This window comes from Bubalus kerabau, chromosome 11 (assembly GCF_029407905.1).
Source record: "Bubalus kerabau isolate K-KA32 ecotype Philippines breed swamp buffalo chromosome 11, PCC_UOA_SB_1v2, whole genome shotgun sequence".
Taxonomy (NCBI): domain Eukaryota; kingdom Metazoa; phylum Chordata; class Mammalia; order Artiodactyla; family Bovidae; genus Bubalus; species Bubalus kerabau.
The window spans coordinates 11,109,950-11,129,631 of record NC_073634.1 but is presented as its reverse complement, the minus strand read 5'-3'; the positions used below and the strand labels follow the sequence as shown (position 1 = coordinate 11,129,631).

Sequence of the window (19,682 nt, the reverse complement as noted above, 5' to 3'; positions counted from 1 at the left end):
TGAGCTTACATTGAATCCCATTTCAACTGAGAGTTATTTGGGTTCTCGGTATAAATCACTTTATGAGTGAGCATAATGCTTTGAAAAAAAAATCATTACTAATTTTTAAACAATTTGAGATGGAAACCACAAAGACTACTGAATATTCATTGGTTTTGGAGTTAAGACGATCTCATTATCTTAACCATGCCCTTCACCAGAATCCCCCTCGGAACCATTGTTAGGAGGAATTATACGTCTTTCTTTTCTTCCTGGCCACATCAGACACGTTTTTGTATCAATGAAGTCTGTTTCAAAGGCACATTGCCAAAATGATAATTTACCACAAACAAAATAAACAAGACGGAAGATGAGATACTAAATATTGGCAGAAGAGTGGAGAGTTTGCAGAGGGTGAGCGAGTTCTCTCCCAGCACCACTGATGTTGCCTTTGCCAAAGCAAACCATGATATCAAAAGCTTCAGAGGATTTTGTAAATTATTTTCAATAATTAGATATTATTGCAAAATTCAGCATAGTTGTATGATCCACAAGACATACACACAAGCATGCATATAATTAACCCACCACTTGGGTTTAAAAAGTTTCCCCAACATAATCTGAGAGATGTTACTTTTCTCCTTAATCCTCATCTCTTTCAGACCTCAACTTTTTTTTCGGAAAATAAGAGCACTAAAGCGTTCTCACCCATATTCAGCATCAACTAGACCAGCTGCCACCAAACACAACAACAAAATAAATTATACATTGTGCTTCTTAAAAATTCCTGGGGACACACATGATTTGATCAATTTAAGACCCAATGGAAGCATCACTTTAGTCTACCACCTCTGCTCTGCATGTCAATGAAATATGCCTTTAGCGGAGAGGAGTAACAGCTTGGAGAATCACAACAGAGAAAAGACACCAACAGGGAGGAGAAGGAGGGGTAGAAAGTAGTGACCACAACTGGACAGGATGAAAGATATGGTCTGCATAGAAATAAGGGAAAACTCCTGGATGAGCAAATGATAATCTGTATAAACAGCATGTCTTCATCAGTTTCCCTGGTAGCTCAGTTGGTAAAGAATCCACCTCCAATGCAGGAGACTCCAGTTCGATTCCTGGGTCAGGAAGATCTGTTGGAGAAGGGATAGGCTACCCACTCCAGTATTTTTGGGCTTCCCTTATGGCTCAGCTGGTAAAGAATCTGCCTGCAATGTGGAAGACCTGGGTTCAATCCCTGGGTTGGGAAGATCCCCTGGAGAAGGGAAAGGCTACCCACTCCAATATTCTGGCCTAGAGAATTCCATGGACTGTGTAGTCCATGGGGGCCGTAAAGAGTCAGACATGACTGAGCAACTTACACTCACTTCATCAGTTAGAATAAGGAAGTTAACAGAAACAGAAGTGAGAAGGAACGGCCCTTATAAAAGGAAGAGAAAATAAGCAAAGACATGTGTGAAGTAGTAGTATTTAATATACTGCATTGTAGGAAATTTTGTTTTGACACAACAGGCAGAAGTATGTATGAAGGATAGACCCCAGGACAGGGGATTTGGGGAACAATGAGAGCAGCAGGTATTGGGTAAGTGAGAGTGTGAAAAACCAAAACCAGAGAGAAAATAGCTGGAGTGTAAATCCTCAGCTAGCATTGCCAAGAAATTTAATCAGAGAAAGAGCTTAGGAGAGGCGCAGAGAAATACTTAAAGAATGGAAACTGAGGGGTCCCCATGGCTCTCCGTAGCTCTCACTGGGAGAAGATCTCAGAAGGTAATGAGGTGTGGGCTGTGTAATTGAGAAGAGAACAGGAGAGAAGGGAGATCCATGAATAACCAACGTAGGGTTAAGAGACCATTTGACAATTATTTTGTAGTAACTGGCTGGCGATAATTGGAGCTGGGGAAAAGTGGGATGGTGCGGGTGTGTCTAGACCCAAAGCAAAAAGGAAAAAAACAAAACAGTAAAAGCGCTGAAACTGTCAAAGTAGAACTGGCATCTTCCAGCTTGAAAGATATAATTAGAGTTTTAATCTTTATCAGCTTTGCTCTACTTTTAACAGTTGCACTCCTCTCCCTGACATTGAAGCCTGAGAGTTAGAGTTTAAATGTGTAATGGTATTCTTTGTTGCTCTTTTAAACACACACACACACAACTACCCCACATATACACACAGGTGGGTGTCTTCACGCTATTGAATTCACGTTGATAGTAGAGTCGATGTGGTATCCATCCAATCCGTGGCCCTGTTCTGGCTCTGGGAATGAAATGGTCCTCTCTTAAAGCAATGGAAGAGATGGGTACTTTGAAAACAGACTACCAAATAGGCAATTGCTCTTCTCATAATGTAAACAGGGTAATGAGGGAACGTATATTGAGAAGAGAAACAATTAGTGAGCCTGGGCAGGAAGTGTCGTGCTGTTCCACTTAATTAAATAATTTGTTTCAAAGAAGGGTTTCTCCCTATATCATTCCAGCATTGTCATTTTAAATCAATTCAGCCTCCACAACAAGAGGTCTTGCCATTGCCAACTCCACGGTCACTCCCCACCTCTTGTTTCTGTTAACTTTGCCCTCACCAGTCCAAGGAGCCCCTTCCTGAACCTCTTCTCTGTGTCTCCTGGTTTCCTAAGTAGTGTGTGTGTGCGGGGGGTGGGGGGGGGGGGTCCCACTACCTTCTTCCAGATTTTGGCAGATTTTTGATTTGCCTTTTTGGTTCAAAAATACATTATGAGCTAAGTGTTAATAGTAAAATGTTGGACTAGCCAAAAAGTACTTTTGGGTTTTTCCATGCCATCTTACGAAAAAACCTGAAAAATCCTTTTTTTCTGGGGGGGCTAATCCAATGCAATTTATTTTTCCTTCTCTCCTAAAATACTTATAATTTATACGTAGATTGTGGGACATCACCGTTCACACTCATTAAATTGGAAATGAGTAGATTGTAAAATTTTATCAAGCATACTATTTTATTTTAGGTTTTTTGTTTTGTTTTGTTTTGCACTAGATAACATTTGCATTGGAGAGGACTGACTAAGAAGTCCTGGATAAAAAGTAGAATCAGACATGGGGAAGGAGAAGGTGGGATGAATTGAGAGAGTAGCACTGATATATACGTGCTGCTGCTGCTGCTGCTAAGTCACTTCAGTCGTGTCCGACACTGTGTGACCCCATAGACGGCAGCCCACCAGGCTTCCCCGTCCCTGGGATTCTCCAGGCAAGAACACTGGAGTGGGCTGCCATTTCCTTCTCCAATGCAGGAAAGTGAAAAGTGAAAGTGAAGTCACTCAGTTGTGTTCGACTCTTTGCGATCCCATGGACTGCAGCCCGCCAGGCTCCTCCATCCATGGGATTTTCCAGGCAAGAGTGCTGGAGTGAGGTGCCACTGCCTTCTCCGTATACATGTGCCACCATGTGTAAATAGGTAGGTGGTGGGAAGCTGCTGTATAGTACAGGGAGCTCAGTTCAGAGCTCTGTGATGACCTAAAGGGGTGGGATAGGGGCAGGGAGGATGGAGGGGGTTCAAGATGGAGGGAGTATTCATATGGCTGATTCACTTTATTGTACGGCAGAAACTTTCAGTGTAAAGCAATTATGCTCCAATAATAAAAATGTAGAGTTAACTTCATGGTTTCCTGCTCCAATATATGAAATTTTTACCTTTGCAGCACATGGGACACAATTAGTGTTCTAGATGCCTTTTCCTTTATGTTGATTATTTAAATGTCACTGAGATAAATGCTATGGCTTCTGGATGGTGCTTTGGATACCTCTTGCCAGAACTTTCTGTAACAGGTGATATCCAACTGAAAAGTGGCAGTTTTGAAAAATTGTTACTTATATTTCCTTCGGATGCAAGTGTCTACAGAGCCATGAATGCTACCTCAGATGGTGTGTTTGAAGAAAACAGCGGCACAAACAAGCAATGGGTTTACTTTGAGCAGCACAGCTTTAACTTGGGCCCCATGACTCTGCCATAAGAAAAGTGTTCACCATTGCTTTGCCCTTTGAATATACTACACACATTTTAAGGTGGTAGTCTATTGGTAGTCTGATTCTGTTGCTGGGAAAGATTGAGGGCAGGAGGAGAAGGGAATGACAGAGGATGAGATGGTTGGATGGCATCACCGACTCAACAGACATGAACTTGAGCAAACTCCAGGAGATCGTGAAGGGCCGGGAAGCCTGGCTTGCTGCAGTCCATGGGGTTGCAAAGAGTCAAACAGGACCTGGTAACTGAATGACATCACATTTCCTTATCCATAAAATCACCTACTCTAAGGCGCTATTGTTAAGGATTGCATGTGATGATGGGTGTGAAACCTTTAGCAAAGTATCTGATCTGTTGTCATAACCCAACACTGAATTCTGTTATTATTCCTTTTGTCTAAAGTTAAGGTAAGCAGTTTAACTGAATTGCAACTGCTTGTGTTTGAAATGCATATGGTATATACCGGTATGGTTTTTATGGTCCTTCCCATAGCTTTGCAATTAATTGACACATATTTCTGCAAGATGATTTTCATTCATTAGTGTATTACTTGAGTTACTCTTTGGCATATCAGAGGGTTATCTTGCTTTCTTGATAGGTTGCAGTTAAACTAATTTAAGTTATGTCGTATTCCACAAGAAGCATTAAAACCAAAAAATAAAACAACTAATAAGCACCTGCTCTTTTTGTTGCCTGCCTCTGTCACAATCTTTCTGATTCACTGCTCTTGGCATAACGCAGGCAGCCTCCTTTCAATGCCAAGGCTAAAACTGCGGTGAAGAAGTGCCACGCATCTCTGCTAAAAGTTGAAACCAGATTTCCGCCATTTAAAAAATGATGATTTAAGGTGACACGTTCTCAAGTTTAATATGCATTAAGAATTCAAATGCTGTTGCGATAATTTTTTAGTAAAAGCTGCTTTTGAGGACTACCTTTGCACATTTTCTTCAGGAGCAATAATTCTTCATCTAGGGAGTAATTTATTTCTTCTGGTTTTAATATGTTACAGATGAATGGTTGTATGTCTTTCCTGTTAGAGCATTACAAGACAGGCCACTTTTGCATTAGGCTGGTACTACAATGGATACCTGTGGTGCTCTTCATGCTTCATGTGGTACTAATTTAAATGGGAAGTTGCACATATTTCATCGAAACACTTGGTAAAGCCAGCTTTCACAGAAGGGTGCAAATGATGGACTGTTCTCTGTGTGCAGCTGAACCGCTCTAAATGTGTCAGAGAGGGTTATGGATCATTTCATTCACCCATCAACTCTGGTCCGCTATGTGTACAAATCACAGCCTCGTGTCATCCAACAGAACATTCCTGACAATACTAGAACATTTATAGGACTGCCATTTTTAATAGGAGTTCTGCAACCCCGTTTAAATCGTATTACTTCTTTAACACTTTCGCTCCTGATCCATTTCTCAAGCGGGCTTGGCCATGGTTGCAAGTTGTCTTGTGACTACTCAGCCATAGGAAGAGGGTGTGTCTGTAGATTTCACTGCACACCACACCCGGGTCCTAATCTGACTTCTATCTGCTTGTAATGCTTTGATGCTGTGAGAACCTCTTTCTTTCATCAAAAGCAAAGCCACTGATCCCTCCATGGTTTGTTCTTGGGTACAACCACTGATATCATTTCAAACAGGCAGCTTTGGTTTCCAATAAATATGTTGAATAAATTGACTGTAATTGTTCTTTGATTTCTAATTTTTTTTTTTGCTTTTGACTACTACTGTTAACAACAACAACAAAAAACCTAAAGAATTCAGCCACTCTAATTTTTTCCATATTTTTGAGATACCATTGTTGTTGGGTTTTGTTTGGTTTTCTTTTATAAAGATGAAAGAGTTTGGAGACTACTGCAAATAAGTGTACAGGGTTTGTTTTCAGTAGCTTCATATACAGGCTTCCGGCTGCTGAAACGAAATTACAAGAATCCCATGTAACTTTGTCTATACCAGGGTAATGAAAGAAAGAGATCCAGAAAATGTATTTTGGGTTTTATGACTTATTCTTTTTATTTTGCTGCTTATTTCAAGTGGCTGTCTAGTGATTCCAGTAGTTGCTTTATATGCATATAGATAAACCAATATAGTTTACAACTTAAAGCTCACAGGGGACTGTAAGAATCTAAGACAATTTGAGGGACTTCTCTGGTGGTACGATGGATGGGAGTCTGCCTGTTGATGCAAGGCACAGGGGTTCATTACTGGTCCAGAAGGAGTCTTCATGCTGTAGACCAACCAAGCCTGTCCACCACAACTACTGAGCCTGTGCTCCACAACCAGAGAAGCCACCACAATGAGAAGCCCGTGCAGCACATTTAGAAAGCAGCCCCCACTCACCACAACTAGAGAAAATCCTGCACTCGGTAATGAAGACCCAGTGCCACTAAAAATAAGTAAATAATTAATAAAAGAATCAAGGCAAGTTGAAAAAAAAATGATATTACAACTAGGGGAAACACCACAATGACAACATAAAGCAGACTGCAGATTTCCCAGAGATTCTACACAAAGCCTTAACCCAGGCCTTGCCACAATACTGTTATTGGGATAAACTGAGTGAGAAATAGAAGTGTAGATATTGAAAGATTATCTGCCATGTAACCTTCAGAATTAGAAATTACGGCTTTAAGAAAAAAATAAGCATTCTTCATCATACTTAGAAATTATCTTTGTGTTAGCTACCATATTAATTTACTGATATAAACTGGGGGAAATAACCTTAAGAAAGATACCATTTGTATAATGTCTTTCTCAAATGTAATGTCTAAGGAAGAGTAAAATCTGTAAAGTGAAGGACAGGGAAGCCTGGCGTGCTTCAGTCCATGGGGTCACAAAGAGTTGGACATGACTTAGTGACTAAACAACAACAGCAAAATCCATAAACCAATGATTATGATTTTTCTGGGGTTTTTTTTGAGATGAATATTCAGCTCTAGGATGTACTTTTCATTTTAGATAATAATATTCACATGATAAAAAGTAGAAGAGCCATCACCTCTTGCAGTCTCAAGGGAGGTTCTGGTTGTGCAATACCTGAAATGCACAGACCACTTAGAGGAAATCCCAAGAAATGAGATCCATCAGAAGGGAGAGAAAAGCACCTAGGAAATCCAGGCTGATACCAAACATCACACCATTCTGCTAGCAGAACAGGAAATAGAAATCCATCCCTGTATTAACAAAATAAACCCAGGTTTACATATTGATCTTTTAACAATTTGAGTCCTCTGGGCTCACCAGCTTCCATTTGAGAGCTGCAATCACTGATGACTGTCACATTCTTTGCTTACTAATATGGAAGGAAATATTCCACCTCTTGCCCCTCAGAGGCCAAGAAAGGAGGAGGCCCAGGCTGAGGAGCTGGTGTAGAAGCAGAGATAGAAGGTTCCAACAAAAGCAGGTTCTGGGTCCAACTGGAAGCAAGCCCCCCAACCCTTTTGTCTTTTGACCTTCTGGTCTTGGCCAGTGCCTCTCATCAGTAGTATCTTCTTGGAAGCTGAAGAGTGGTCAAGGCAGACAGGTGTGGAGAATGGATCCAAGGAATGGGGAGGCTTAGAAAATAACAATCAAAATAGCCACACAGGAGAACAATAGAGTTTAGTCATTTCTAACAAATATACCAAATAATCAAAACCAAAATACAATTGGAATATAACTGCTTCACAATGTTGTGTTAGTTTCTGTTGTACAATGAAGTAGATAAGCCGTATGTATACATATATCCTCTCCCTCTTGAACTTCCTTCCCCTCTCCATCCCAACCATCTAGGTCATCACAGAGCACCGAGCTAAACTTCCTGTGCTTTATAGCAGTAAATGCTGGTGATGATGTGGAGAAATGGGACTATCCTACACTGTTGGTTGGAATGTAAATTGATATAGTGACCGTGGAGAACAGTGTGGAGGTTCCTTAAAAAATAACTATGGAGCTACCATATGAACCTACAATCCCACTACTGGGCATATACGCTGAGGAAATCATAACTGAAAAAACACATGTACTCCAATATTTACTGCAGCACTCTACAATAACCAGGACATGGAAGCAACCTCAATGTCCATAGACAGAGGAATTAATAAAGAAGATACAGTACATATCCACAATGGAATATTACTCAGCCAAAATATTCTTACACTGACTTTTTTCCTTATGTCTCTTGGCTGTGTTTAATCCTAAAATCAAGTTATGAAGCTCCAGTTGGACACGTGGTACACTGGAGCATATGCTCTTTCTCAACTGGGTTTCCCCATCAGAACCATGAAACACAAAGCATAATTGGAGGCCTTTTTTTCAAGTCTCCCAAGATGCACAATCAGTACCAAATGAAGGAATGGGAGAGCAATGAACTGACCACATATGAAGGACGCCGTAGTCATTGTTGTTTAGCTCCTAAGTCGTGTCTGACTCTTGGCGACCCCATGGGCTGTAGACTGCCAGGCTTCTCTGTCCATGGGATTTTTCCAGGCAAGAATACTGGAGTGGATAGTCATTTCCTCCTCCAGGGGATCTTCCAGACCCAGGGATCAAACCTGAGTCTCCTGAGTTGGCAGGCAGATTCTTTAAACTGGGCCACCAGGGAAGCCAACTGTAGTCGTTAGGACTTGGTTATCTGGAGAAAACCAGGGGAAACATGCTCGAGATCCAGTGCTCTGGGGTTACTTGCTGGAAGCCTTGATATATGGATGATACCCTTTCTGAAGAAAAGTTCTACTCTGTCACTATTCGAATCTCTTGTTGATGGAAACAGGGCATGGTTTTGCTACATCTTGTGACAATAAACGTTTTTCTTAGAAAGCCCTCACTCCCCACCACCTGATACAGAGTGCTGGGTGAACATTACTTGATGATGAGTACATGAATGAATGAATAAATCAACATCTGTGCTGATAAGTTAGTTCAAAGGCAACTCTCCACTGAAAAGTGTAAACAGTCTCAAAGAAAGTTGTACACCTCTGACTTAGGATGAGCTTTATGTTGGTGATTTTAAAAAGTCTGGAATGTCACACTGCACTTGAAAATGTGTGGATTATTTTCCAATATCTTTTGATATTGATCTCTAATATAATTCTACTGTAATAAGAGAACAGACTTTGTATGATTTCAATACCTTTAGACCATGAAATTTCCGCGCCTCGTCTTAGGTCTCCGGATATGTTCTAAAGTCTCCTTGTTTATAGTCTACAGGAACTTGAATAGAATTTGTATCCCACTGTTGTTGTTGCATGAAAATTGTATAAATCTTAATTATGTCAAACTGGTTCATAATGCTTTTCAGTTCTACTATATTCTTCTGTTTCTCTTTACGTTCATTACATTAATTTCTGAGAGTTTGATATTGAAACTCCAACTAAAAATCTTAATTTATCTACTTAAACAATTGCAATATATAGTGGAACTACGTGCAACTTTGTTCTGTATTTCCCAAGTCTCCTATAAATGAGTTATCATATTTTCATAATTTAAAAAATAAAACAAAGATTTAAAAAATACATTTGGAGAGGTATTTAAACACTTCTTTAAAAGGAGCAACACAGTCTTATCTTTAATACTGCTGTTTCCTTCGTGTGTTTTTCATACTTCTTTTTTTTTGCATTCTATTTATTTCCTTCCTGTGTCTTGAGTCAGTTAACTTCCTTAAATGGCCAATTTTATAACTTTGAGTGTCATTTGAATCCATGTATTGGCCTCATTCCCAATCCTTCTAAACATAAGTGCTCACATTTAATAAAATGCATGGCTTCCCATCTGTGTTTTAATATCAAACTTCTAGGGAAATCAACACGGGAAGTATGTTAAAGGCTGTCAGAAAACATGGTCATGTTAGGGTGCAATTTGAAAGGAAGGTTGGAGGGGGAAACTGAAGCAGAGGAGGCTTGTGCTCCTTTTGGGGTCTCATTTTTCCATGGCTGTGTGTGGAGACTCAAAGGCGGCTGAGGCTCCCCATTGAACACAGAAGGGCATAAATTGAAGCCCTGAATGTGTGAACTGCATTGTACCCTCTTTTGTGAGCATCTCTGAATGCTACCCCGTTGCAAGCATTTAATTTCATTCTATAATAACTCACTTGCCAAAGTCTTTGTCTTTGCTTCCTCACATATGCCCCAAAGGCTTGTTTCACGCCAGCAGGTGCCATTAAATATGTTTATTAAGCTTAAAGATAGAAAATGCTACCTCCACCTGCATAGATGTTGTAACACAGTTTCAAAATTTAATGAAATATTCCCTTAAGAAAGTAATGGCATTGATTTCTATGTGGCATCAAATCGCAGGCTTCCATAATTTCAAGAACTAATTAAGCAGATAGAGAGTAGTGCCTGTGGCTTAATCCTGTGATAAATCTGCATGAGCCCCAGACACTGGGGCATCTCTCATTTGAATTTGCATTGGATCGACAAAATAAACCAAGTTCTGGAAGAAATACTTATTGTATAATTATACTTGAAAGATACGCACTATGATAATTACTTAAATCAATAGGAATTGCAGACAGTTCATGGAACCCTAAGTACAGGAAGGTCTATGAACTACATAACTGTAAATGTTCTTCCTTAGAAAGAATGTGGAATAAGCAGGTTAGAATTGGCGAAATTCCTAAGCAGTGAGAAAATCTCTCAGTTGTTTCCCATTGATATGCCACAAAAGAACCAAACTTGGAGACCGATGTGGTTTTTCGGGAAGAAGTGAATAGAATTCTCAGGGGCATGCCATTTCCAGGAGTTGGCATGTTGCTTAGTTTTGTCCAATTATCAATAAGTGAGGGGGATTAGCCGTTGGTAATGGTGCAACGGATAAAAGCCTCAGGTCATAAGCAGTGAATTTTAAAAAGTGAGAGTGTACTTAGAAGGGGGAAAGCTTTTCTAAATTAGCAATAAAATGGGATGATTAGGTTAACTGTTTAGTTTCTAAAGTAGATAAATCCTGGTGATATGAATTATACCCTGAGTGGTATGTCAAGGTTCATCTAACTTTCATTTCCTTACTGGAAAATAATCGTTTTGGCCTTCATTGAGCAGGCAACAGAAGACCCTGGGTAAAATTTAAAATGCCTTTGGAAACTGCAGAAAGTGACCTTGAGAAGAGTAAAAAGGAAAAAAGACAAACAGAGGGAAGGAAAACTCATAATGGTTAATATAAAGTTTAGATTCAGATTAATGATTTTCTTTGTTTAAATGCCGGTGCTTGTATTCACAAGAAAATCTGTCCTAAAAAGTGCAGTTAGAACACATCAATCCTTAAATGCTGCATACCAGAGATAAATGAAAAGTCATTGTGCTAAAAACAAAAATGTTGATTTATGGCTGGCAGAAGCTGACTACTAGCTTTTCTATCATCATTTTGGGGTATCGGTTCACAAGAAAAATATGCAAGGTAATTAAGAAAGCAGAAAATTATGAATTTAGAATGTGTTTCAAGACTTCTCTAAGCATCTACAATATTCACATCCCATTAGCTAAACATTCCAGGAAAAAAGAGAAGAAAAAATTTTTACTTTATTCCTCAGTCATTAAAAAATTAACCTGTATTTCACAGATATTTGCCCTGAGGGGGGTAATCTTAATTTGGAGGTTCATGAACAAAAGCCATCTTCACTTCTTTGATGTCCCGAGTCATCTCTAAAATACTGTCTCCAGGACAAGCACAATCTGGATAGCTAAGAAGATCCAAGAAATGTTACCCTTTTTAAGTTTTCTGAACGCCCAGAGAAAGCACACAGTTAATATTTGTAAAAGCTTAGCCGTAGAAAGCCCAGCCAATAGAACATTATGTGAGATCTGACATCATGTGTTCCATAATTAACCGATGAAGTCCACCAGGCGCTGTCTCTTTTGTGCTGTGTAAGACATAACAGTGGCTGCAAACCCAGTTCACAAGCTGTCTGAATGAGTAATATGTGGGAGGAGTGAGGAGAAAGACGCTAGCATTGTAATATATTTTCATTTCAAAATGCCAACTTTTTTTTTAACAAGCTGGGCCCCTGGACATTGCTCGTTTTAGTTGAGTTTTGAAAATTGATATTTCAAGTTAAGTGAAATCTCTTAAGAAACACCACATTCGTAGGCATGTCCAATGGCTGTTTTGTGGTTAAAAAGGAAAGAAAAAAAACAAACAGAAAACAACTGGCATACTCAACTGAAGTTTAGCTCATATTGTTATTATGTGCATAATGAGCGTGCCTAGGACGGAAAGTGAGAAGATGCTTCTGTGTGCTCATCTATGAGGTTTGATCTACAAGGAAAACAAAACTGGAATGAGGCAGATGGGGAATTCTCTGTTATGGAGAATCTCCTGGTGTTTAAATAGTTTCAGTCTATGGCAATTCAGTATATTTGAAATTGACTGTATTGGCGATAGAGGCATAAAGATGTATAATATGATGTGTGATGTCAACTATCATCAAAAATTGCCCAGCTCACCCCACTGTATCTCACCCTCTTCCCTTCAGTTTTCTTTCCTTGCGCTAGTAGTATAATTTTTTTAACATCCAATATCCTTTTGACTACCTAAGATATAATAGCTTTTGTTGGGGGAAAAAAAGAAAACTAAAAGCCCTTGTATAAAGTTTGAAATCTGGGCTAATGGTTTGGTATAATTGGGCTGATGGCAGTTATGTAATCTTGGATATGGCTGACATTTGATAAACAACTGATGTTTATTGGCAAAAATCTTATGAAGACAGAGACATGAAACAAATTCAAGGAATTCAGAAAAATTGCTGAATTTGATGTTGGGAGAAAACAAATGTTGAGTACTAGATTAATTTCTTCCTTATGGAAAATCTTCATTCAAAGATAGAAGTTAATTTTGCCAGAAGTAATGCCAAAGTTCACTGACTCCAAGTGTCCACCCCTGAATTCAACAGACATTTTTGTGTGCCGAGTACATGGTAAGCAATGAAATGAACCCTGCATGCTCCCCAACCCCTTGAACTATTAAATGCTAGCCATGTGCCATACAGCACGTGGACACTGCACACATCAGATACACATGTGTTAGAATAGTTGTGATTGCTCAAATCCCAGAAAGTACCAGAACTTTAAAGTAATAGCAGGAACATAGTGAAGATGTCATTTGAACTGAAATCTGAAGACTGAGTGGGAATTTCTTAAGAAAAGAAGCATTTTGAGTAAAAGTAATGGTGCTAATTTTGCTGGGATACATACACATCCATACTTAACACTTAGTTGTCATTCCTCCTGAGAGATCAAACAATATTATGACTTTTATTTATATAGTGTCCCAAAATTAAAAACTATCTCGGTATCAGTACTGCTTATATAGGCTAAGCAGGCATACATTTCAACTTCTCTCTCACTCTCTCATATTTCTCTATTTCTGATACACATAAAATTGTGTGTGGTATGCTCAGTCACTCAGTTGTGTTCGACTCTTTTGTGACCCCATGGACTGTGTCCTACCAGGCTCCTCTGTCCATGGGAATCTTCAGGCAAGAATACTGGAGTGAGTTGCCATTTCTTTCTCCAGGAGATCTTCCCAACCCTGGGATCGTACCCATGTCTCCACATTGGCAGGCAGATTCTTTTCCACTGAGCCACCTGGGAAGTCCAACACATAAAGTTATAAATTAGTGAATTCTCCTTTTCCTACGTGGTATGTCCAGTGGTTCTTCCCTAAGTAAAGCTCGCTCAGATAAGGTATTTTTGTTGTTACTACTTTTTGTTTTAATAAAAATCTATGATTGTAATTGACTAGAAATAGCCATATAGCTTAGGACAGTCTATGGCAATTATAAGCTAAGGATTCACTAATAAATTTGTCTAATCTGGGTTATATTAATACAGTGAGTCATCTTGCCTTAGAAATCAACTAATTTTATTTCAAAAATGAACTTCTCTGAAGAAGTGGACACTCATTGTGTCTTTATCTGATTTCCGTTTGTCTGGTTGTGTGATTCCTCATAGACATGAGCGTTTGGAGGTCCCATCTTCCTACACCACCCCTGACGATGTTGAGTTCTTAACCTAAGCACAGGATTTTTTAAAAATGTATGTGTAACTTTCTGCTAAACTATAATATTAACAAAGAACAATTAAAGACAGCACATGGAGAGCTCAGTGAATTTTCACAAAGCCAAGGGGCCATCCGGATAAGGCAATAAACAAAGCAAAACACTGCCAACACCCAGGAAGCCCCTCATGTATCCTTTATGTTCTCTCTCCAAAGATAACCATTATCGTCAATGATTTGTTTCACCGGTTTCTCAAACTTTTTGTTAAAGGAATAACATTACATGTACTCTTTGGTATTTTCTTCAACTTTACAACTTGTTTGTCACTTATAAAGTTTTTATTCTGAAAATTGTCAAATGAGCATAAGAAAAAACAGGATAGCAAACCCTCATGTGCTTATCATCTAGTGATGAACTTCAACAAAAAGGCAACCTTATCCTGGTTCATTTATACATTTTTCCTTATCTTTTCTTTCAACGTTTCCTTTATTTTGGTTTTGTGCAGTTTGAATATGATATACTTAGGTTTATTTTGCATCATATTTTCTCAGATCCCTGGGCTTGTCGCTTGTTTTCTGTCATTATTTTTGGAAAATTCTTATTCATTACTTCAAATATTTTGTACATACTATGTGTATGTGAGGGTGTCCTTGGTGGCTCAGACTGTAAAAAATCTGTCTGCAATGCAGGAGAACCAGGTTTGATCCCTGGGTCAGGAAATCCCCTGCAGAAGGGAACGGCAACCCACTCCAGTACTCTTGCCTGGAGAATCCCATGGACAGAGGAGCCTGGCGGGCTGCAGTCTGTGGAGTCCCAAAGAATGGGACACGATTGGGAGAATTAGCAGGCACACACAGGATACCGATAATTATTCCAGATCCACAAGTGGAAGCTGGAATTGCCTCAGGAAACCTGGCCACCCTACCCATGAACCTTTCTGAAAAGACGGGGAAGGAGACTAGGAACTTACTGTCATTCTTCCTGACTATATTCCAGCTCTAAGTTTTCCTTCAAAACCAGGAGCATTCTTTGACTTTCATAATCTCTCATTTCTAATAAATTGACCCTCCACAAGAGGGTTTGGACAGCATCACTGATTCAATGGATATGAGCTTGGGAGAACTCCGGGAGATGGTGAGGGACAGGCATGCTGCAGTCCATGGCGTCACAAAGAGTCCGACATGACTTAGTAACTAAGCGGGAACAACAACAAGGGTTAATTTTACTTTTGTTTTTTCTAACCAAACCAATTTAAAATCTGAATGGGAACCCACAACTAACTGTTTGCACAAATCAAAATGGAACAGTGGAGACATGTGGGGAGGGGTGACTGTAAAACAATAAGTGTACTGTTGCCTAATTAGGCATCTTATCTGTTTCACAGAATATGTAGAATCTGGGTGTTAAATACACAAGTCAGCTGATTGATTTCAGGGAGCAGTGCAATGTAAATATCCAGATGCCTTGTTCAGGTCACAAGAAGTGCTGTTCAAGGTACTGAACAAGGTACTGCACAGCACTGTAAGCTCTATGTTTTTCCCTGGTCTCTCTCACAACCTGCTATAATATTTTTTGTTTTGTTTTGTTTTTTTTGTGGCAGGGGTGCAGGTGGGATCTTCCCTGATCAGAAATTGAACCCATGCCCCCTGCATTGGGTACGCAGGGTCTTAACCACTGGACCTCCAGGGAAGTCTTGCAATTTTTTTTTTTAATTCAAGAAATCTTTACATCTAAAGATTTAGGTGTTAACCTAAGTGTTTAGGTGTTAATCAAGAATGAACACATTTATTACTTAATAAAAGTGTTTAGGTGTTAATCAAGAATGAACACATATATTACTTAATAAATTTTGCAGGAAAAGAATTACATTTTACTTTAACATTTATTGGTTAAAAAAATTAATGATGCATATGGTTTTATGGGGGCTTCCCAGATGGCAGTAGTGGTAAAGAACCTGTCTACCAATGCAGGAGACGTGAAGAGACTCAGGTCAGGAGTCTCTTCCCTGGGTCAGGAAGATCTCCTGGAGGAAGGCATGCAACCCACTCCAATATTCTTGCCTGGAGAATCACATGGATAGAGAATCGTGGCAACCCATGGTCCATAGGGTCGCAAAATATCAGACATGATTGAAGCAACTTAGCACATACATACGCATGGTTTTATGGATAGTTTCAACTGATTTTTGTTCTTGTTTTCATTTAGTACACTTAATCTTGAAAAGGACACTGATTAGCTAGCTCACTGCTCATCATTTTTACTTATTTATTATAAATTTGTTTATCAGAATCACAGAGGGCAGAGTTCACACATGGGCAGGAGTTTGGACATACATATTAAGGTTATAAATAACCTGGTAGAAGAATATCATGCAGCTTAGTTCTGTGCATTTGATAGTATACAGATGAGTTCAATGAATGGTACTAAGAAAATGAGATGAGTAAGCGAGCATTCTAAAAACAAAAACAGATAATCCTGACTTCTCTATATATTTCTGCTCTTGACTAGGAAAAAAAATATATCTTTATGCTGCTATTTATAGTTCCTGGAGCTGTATAATAATGAGAACAGAAGTAGAAATATATGAAAATTATAATGCAGTGGGAATCAAGATACATTCATAGCAACACCAATATGAAAATATATATTTTGTCTGTGTCTCTGATTTTTATTTCTTTCCATACCCAACTCCCAACATCCTCATTAGACATCATATAAAGACTGCCGCCTCATCTCAATTCTCTAAGGACAGCAGAAGTAGATGAAGGACTTCAAAACTGAAGTGGAAGAGTTTGAGCAAGCAGGAAATCACTGCAACACAGATGAAATTTAAAGCCCATTCTTAAGATATTTATGGAGGAAGTTTACATAGGATTATTTTAGCAGCAACCAAACAATAAACACTTCATTTATACCCATCCACTTAAAAACAAAAGCAAAACTCATTTCTGAACAATACTCATTCTTACCAGAACTTTTCACACTTTAAGCACATGACTTACCAGAGAATCTTGTGAAAACTCAGGTTCTGGTTTAGTTGGTCATGGTGGAGTCTGAGAATTTTCTTTTCTAAGGAGCTCCCCGCGTGATGAAGTTGCCTTCCAGAAACAATACTCGGGGTGGCAAGACCGTAAAAGGCACAGAAGAGAAACGCCAGATAAAATGGCTGGAAAGACACTTTCTTCAGAAAACCCAGCCCACGGAAGTTCCTGGTCTCTACCTAGCACAATGTGGTTTGCTCAAATTTGTTCTCAGAGGTGATGAGACAGAAGCTGTTGTTCTATTTCTCCTGATCACTTTCTCTGCAAAGCAGACTTTCCCCCAGAGGAATGTGTTGTTTGGATATTGCTATAACTAATGTTTTTAAAAAAAATTTTATTGAAGTATAATTGATTTACAATGTTGCATTATTTCCTGCTGTGCAGCAAAGTGAATCAGTTATACACAAACACATATCCACTCTTTTTTAGATTCTTCCCCCGCACAGGTCATTACAGAGTATGGAGCAGAGTTCCCTGTGCTATACAATAGGGTTTTTATTGTTTTTTTTTAGTGTGTGTGTGTGTGTGTGTGTGTGTGTGTTAGTCTATCAATCGTGTCTAACTCTTTGCGGCCCATGGACTGTAGCCCACAAGGCTCCTCTGTCCATGGAATTCTCCAGTAAAGAATACTGGAGAGGGTAGCCATTCCCTTCTCCAGGGAATCTTCCCAATCCAGGGCTCAAATTGGGGTCTCATATTGCAGGCAGATTCTTTACCATCTGAGGCACAAGGGAAGCCCTTTTATTAGTTATCTAGTGTGTATATAGTAGGATGTATATGTCAATCCCAATCTCCCAATTTATCCACCACTCCAGTAACCATAAGTTTGTAAATAGATTCCTTTGTACCATTTTTTTTAAAGATTCCACATATAAGCGATGTCATAATTTGTCCTTCTTTATCTGATTTACTTCACTCAGTATGACAATCTCTAGATGCTTCCTGATGCTGCTACTGCTAAGTCGTTTCAGTCGTGTCTGACTCTGTGCGACCCCATAGACGGCAGCCCACCAGGCTCCTCTGTTCCTGGGATTCTCCAGGCAAGAACACTGGAGTGGGGTGCCATTGCCTTCTCCCTTGATGCTTCCATGTTGCTGCAAATGGAATTTTCTCTTTCTTTTTATGGCTGGCTCATATGAAATTGATGCAAAAAAATATGCTTTCCAAATTATTACTTCATTTCTCTAGAGACAAAAACAGACTTGTATCCTCAGTTCCACCTCCCTTTTATTTTTACAGATTTGCTTTCTCCTTCTACACTCAACTCTGGAAGAACTGTAGCCCTCATTTGGCCACCTCACTCGAGCTTTTTTTCAACAACTGCATTGAAAACCCTGCTCCTTTCTGGATCTTTTCAATGCATCTAGGATAAGAACCACTGACATTTCCTCAGATAATCTGATCCATTAATACACTCATGAATGGAAAGCTCTAGAAAATATATATAGGTGATGCTTGTATATCCCTGACATTGGGACATATAAGGAAAATAAGTCCTACTGTTTCCATTTTAGTGATGGGGAAATTGAGGCACAAAGAGGTTAATGCCTTGTCCAAGGTCACATGGCAACTTATGGTGCTGGGATCTGGACCCAGCAAGCCTTGCCCTCTGGTCCTCACTTAAAGGTACAGGACTGCTATGATAACAGAGATCTTCACTATTGAGGACCATGTTGTGAGGGATGGTGGGGATGGTATCAGTAAGGAAACTTCTAGGTTATGTTTACAAAATTTCTGTGGCTTATCTTTCACCCTGAGGGTCTCCCTTCTAATTCCAGATACAGGTATGGTGAATAATAGGAAGGTTTTCAGTAGTTTTGTGCATGCACTATCTCCTTCTGCCTTTATAATGTTTGTCTAAATAATGTAAGCACGTCTAAGGGTAATTAACATTAAGCAGAATATTTTCATTGTACCTGCTGCTGCTGCTGCGAAGTCGCTTCAGTTGTGTCCAACTCTGTGCGACCCCAGAAATGGCAGCCCACCAGGCTCCCCCGTCCCCGGGATTCTCCAGGCAAGAACACTGGAGTGGGTTGCCATTTCCTTCTCCAATGCATGAAAGTGAAAAGTGAAAGTGAAGTCGCTCAGTCGTGTCCGACTCCTAGCGACCCCATGGACTGCAGCCCACCAGGCTCCTCCGTCCATGGGATTTGCCAGGCAAGAGTACTGGAGTGGGTTGCCATTGCCTTCTTCAGGTTTAATATAAGTTAAATATTAGTATATCTGTTACAAATTTGTCAGCAAGGAAATTACCTCGTGTGAAGAAACTTCTTAAAAAAATGTACATTTTCCAGGCAAGAGTACTGGAGTGGGATGCCATGGTTATATTAGGCAGTTAGAATAGGGAAAGAGTCCAAAATGGCGGTCGCTAAAAGACAAGGAAGGGAAAAGCCTGCGAAAATAGAACAAAGGCAGGTCCGAGGACCGGGGTGAAGACCTCAGGAAGAACAAACAGCACTCCTGGCTATGCCCAATTTGCATAGGGCAGGCCCAGGGGGAGGAAAAAACATATAAAAAGAGGAGCCAAAGCGCTTGCTCGCTCGCTCTCTCTACCGCGTGCTGGCACGCTCCTCCACTCTCTTCTCTTCGCGTCTTTGGGTTGGCATGCCCTCACGCTTCGAGGACGGATTCTCCTGCTATCTTCTAAGTTAAATAGAGCCATAACACTGATTTGTCTACGAGCTATAAC

The 19,682-nt window shown here is 39.7% G+C and overlaps 1 long non-coding RNA gene across 1 annotated transcript in view; it reads left to right on the top strand.

The window, feature by feature from the left end:
• The window catches only part of LOC129622343 (uncharacterized), a 48,518-nt gene extending 30,492 nt beyond the window's left edge, over positions 1-18,026 (top strand). Inside the window, exon 3 of the long non-coding RNA XR_008699918.1 lies at positions 17,914-18,026. This is a non-coding gene — a long non-coding RNA (uncharacterized LOC129622343). The remainder of the gene's footprint in view (positions 1-17,913) is intronic.
• Positions 18,027-19,682: the final 1,656 nt, after the last annotated feature.